The sequence below is a fragment of the Poecilia reticulata genome, linkage group LG9 (assembly GCF_000633615.1).
Source record: "Poecilia reticulata strain Guanapo linkage group LG9, Guppy_female_1.0+MT, whole genome shotgun sequence".
In the NCBI taxonomy this organism is placed as follows: Eukaryota; Metazoa; Chordata; class Actinopteri; order Cyprinodontiformes; family Poeciliidae; genus Poecilia; species Poecilia reticulata.
The window spans coordinates 29,172,442-29,177,132 of NC_024339.1; positions in this window are offsets into that span (position 1 = coordinate 29,172,442).

Consider the following 4,691-nt stretch of genomic DNA (forward strand, 5'->3'; position numbering starts at 1 on the left):
GGCTGGCTACTGTCCTAATTAAATACAGCCCCATCTACTCATTCATGACTTGGCGAATAATGTGACGCTGCAGCAGCTGATCCCATAAAGCTCCATCGGTCGAACGAATCGTTCAATCAAAACCACGAACCGGAAAGGAGCCGATCCAGGAGCTGCCGGTGTTGAATGGGGGGACTGAATGAATCCAGACACCGACAGATCCCAGAGCTCACTTTTATTTTCACCAACCACAGCTCCAACAGTCAGAGTAACAAAAAATGACCGTAAAGCAGATTTACTGCCGGCGAGAAGCGTCTCTGCAGCTCCCTCGAAGCTCATTTCGATCCACGGAACGAGGAGCGGAGCAGAGAGCCGTCTGCAGCAGCCCAAGTAAGAGCACATCACATCTCTGAGGTTGTTCAGACAAAAAAAAGAAACAAAAGAAAGGAGGAGGGGTTGGGAGGGAAGCTGGGTGGAATCAGAGTCAAGGTGAGAAAATCCCTCAGAGCCTCACAGGGCACATATATTTATTTTTTTTTTCCACAAGGAACACACAGACATGCAACAAGGTCATCACAATTCAATAAAGACTGATTGATTAAGAAGCCCTTTATAGTTTAATCAGTGTCTCAATAGCTTGCATTTTTGTTAATGTCACACTGCTGGAGGTTAAATCGATTAACAATAAGTGACCCTTTAAAATATTTATTGAAATGGCCACCTAAATGCATTAAAAAAAAAATCAAAACTTTAAATACCATATGGAGTTTGTAGACACCTGGTGCTGCCTCAAACAGGTTCATCTCAATAAACCAGAATATCATCAAAATGTTATTTTCATAGATCTATTCAAAAAGTAAAAAAAAAAAAAAAACATTGTATAGATTGTGTTGTGTGGAAAATGTTGTGTAATGGCTAAAGCGATCGTGGGAAAACTGCTGACGGTTGTCCAGCAGTCAATCGCTGATATGTTTCCAAAGGAAGGGAAACAACAAATCCAAACACATCGACGGAGAGTTAAGTTTAAGGGAAAAAGTGTGGTGCAGAAAGGGGCGGATATGCAACAGCGATCATTGCTAAAGAAAACTGGCTTTTCACATAGCGCCACATGTTAATGGAAGGTTCAGTAGAAGGAAAAAGTGTGGTAGATGGTTCTTATACACAAGTGTGTTCATGGAAAGTTGAGTGGAAGAAAGGCGAAGCGGAAAAAGGGGGACATGCTACCTGTTAAGAGTGCTGCATGCAAGCATGCTAATGGAAAGTTAAGGGGAAGGAAAAACGTAAAAGTGAATAAGCAACAGTACGTAGCTGCCTCTTTACAAAACGCTGTATAAAAGGGTGTTAATGAAAAATGCAGTGGAGGGAAAACCAGCTTCTTTAGCAGTGACTTTTGTGTCAAAGACTGACCTGCTGGTTAACTGTGGAATAAGCCGTCTGCTTCATGATTGCGTAAGCGACAACATTTTTCATGTTATAGATTTTTTTTTTTGTCTTTTGCAATACTCGCATGTATTTTCTGATGAACTGAATTTTAGTCTTTCATAAGTTGTGAGCTACAACAAAGAAAACGAACAGAAGTACGTAACGATTAAAATACGTCAGAATGTGTGTAACGAACCTATAGAGATAAGTCTCACTTGGCGAATTAAATAACTGAAATAAAAGTACTTTTGATGATATTTTTTATTTATACAGATGTGCCTGTAAATCAAAACCAATATAGGCAATAAGATCTTTCTAACCAACTAAAGAATTCAATAAATCAATCTTTTTTTTTTTTTTCCCAGAAGACACTATGATGTTTTCATAGACAGAACTATGCATTGTCAATACACTTACAGTTTGGCTGACATGCACCTCTAGGAGAACATTACTGCATCTTGAAAGGACATGAACGTAAGCTTTGTTTACTGGACACACACATACACGCGCGCACACGCACACACACACACACACACACACACACACACACACACACACACACACACACACACACACACACACACACATCAACAGACTAGTCAAAAAGGTAATTTCATTTCCACAGTTTTCAGCAGACACTACAAGAGAGTACAGCTGTAAATATATTATGTAATAATAGCTCTGACCACTTATTCCGCCTCTAATCAAATGCAAAAGTATGAAGTGAATAAACAGAACGAAGCAGTAATGTTACATAAGATTCCTTTTGGAGACAATCATTAAAAAATACATAAAAATATATGTTTTCAAATACATAGCATTTTAACGTCCTCAGACTGAACCCACCCCCCCTTTTGCTCATAAACCAGGAGGTAGGCAAACTATAAAGGAAACATCCGTTGTCATATAAACCAGAAATCTGCCGTCCTGCTACAGACAAGCCGCGCACTAGAGCTTAAAAATAGGAAATTGCATAAAAGCCTTCTCTCTCTTTATATTCAGGCAGATCATTTTCTCTCCGTTACCGAAACTTCATCCTACATCGAAAGAACGAAGGAACAAAACAAAAAAATAAAATCCCTGATTCACAGCTTTCTCTCCTGCTGTCCCGTCTATTTATTTATCTTTTTTTTAAAGTGTCAGGAAGGTGTGAAGGAGGAAACTCCTGGAACAGTGACCGTTTTTAACATCTGGGTCAAACATTGTACTGTAATTCTTCAGAAGTTTTTTTTTTTTTTTGGTTTTTGTTTAAAACAGATAACACACAAAAAAATTGCAGGACAATTTAGATAATAAATACCTTTTCTAACAGCTGATGTCTTTGGTTCTGGGGACCGTTTTGCAGCTTTTGTTCTTGCTATGAGCCAACATGCTTGTTTTCCAGTTAATAACTTGGCAAAAGTGTCAGGTGCGCGCGCACACACACGCACGCACGCACGCACACACACACACACACAGTTAAGGATAACTCTACAGACACAAGCCTTTTATTTCAACTTGTTGCCTACAGTAAGGGTGCGTTACCCAGCCGCTGGTGACTGACGGTACTGCAGACATTTATAGAGTAAAGGAGCTTTTCTGTGCTTTTGTCCTCCATTTAATTTACATTTAATGTGGAAGCTTGTCTTGGTAGGTTACCAACTACTTATTACACACACACACTATATATATATATATATATATATAAACCTTGTTTAGGTTCCACACATGAATTGAGGAAATTTATTCATTCTTTTGTGTCACTCAATCCAAAACTATCTTCAGTTATCCTGTTTTTGTGGAATCGCAAATGTGCACAACTTTGTACCCTGTACACTCATTGGTAGTCCTGGTAAAGATGTGTTAAAACTCTTAAATGTATCTTTCATTGAGACACCCTGCCCCTTATCAACCAAGTGTCAAGGGCCAAAGATAAACCTATAGTTTCTTACTGACAAAACTCACACTCAGATCATTTTTTGGAGTTCCAGTATGTCTTTTTCCTTTCAGCTACTTATAATGATCAATATGCTGCAGCCCAACTGGAAAAGTATGTTCTCTTGTCTTTCCCATTTAAGATGTGGCTAAGAGCATATTGGCCTCTGCATCGTATCGGCCAACTATAATTTACCTGAGCGGATCGGAGTAAGATGTGTTAAAGAAATAAAAATGCTTGTGTTAATTCATCCTAACGAATTGTAAGGGGTTCCAATAATTGTGGTACCTGTAATTTGAGGAAAAATAAATAAATAAATAAAATAAAGCAAATTTCTCTTAAACTGGAATTTTATCTCGACTAAAAAAACTATACTTTTGTTTTTCTTTTCATTTTCCGTACCACATCTTTACCCAGGGTACCAAAGAAAGAGGGAGTGAGATACATTTCCAAACACTATCAGCATGTGTTGGTTTATTTTAGCATTATTTGACACCAATGGAAATATTCCTGCTTCCAAGCAACAGGGAGCAGATTTTTTGTTTGTTTCTTTTTATATGACCATAAACATTAACTTGTAAGAAATATGTCAAGCATTTTTTTGGGGTTATCTTGTTGGGCTGAGTGTTAAATTATCAGACTGGGAATTCATTTCTAACTCACATTATTGCAAACGACCAATGATGACTGATGATAAAGATGATTGTTTTTATGGTCTTTGATTTGGTTTACGTGCTGGTCTAATGTTTCATTTTTGCTAAAACAACCTCTTTCATTTATATCTGCAATTTCACCTTCAGACTGCACAGAAAGGATTTCAAGTTCTGGGCAGGTAAGTAGAAGAGGGAAAGTGGCCTAACTCATTGGGGAAAAAAAAAGAAAAAATGAAAAATATCTTCATGCTAACCTTCCCTCGCCAATAACGAAAGTTGATTTACTGGATTTACTGGCGTCCGACAGGCAATCAGCAATGCAGATTCTACGTTAAGGTAACGACAGGCGCTTTCTAACACTACTTGTAATATACAACGTTCATGACATGATTCAGTCCCTGACAAACTGATAAACTTTGCCAGAATCCATTTTTGACATGTGTTTGCGTATAAATATGTGGGACAATCTTTTTTTTGTTTATTTTTTCCATATATATAAGAGTATAAAAATAAACTAAACTTACGCCACCGACTCAAACTGAGCTCGAAATTAAAGGTATATCACATCTGCAATTATATATCATACATATATATGTATATATATATATATATATATATTTTTTTTTTTTCTTTAAAGCATCGCAAGCCAGTTTATAAACATCAACTTAAAAAAGACAGTAAATAGCAATTTTAGACATCTTCTAAAAAAAGAATAAAATAAA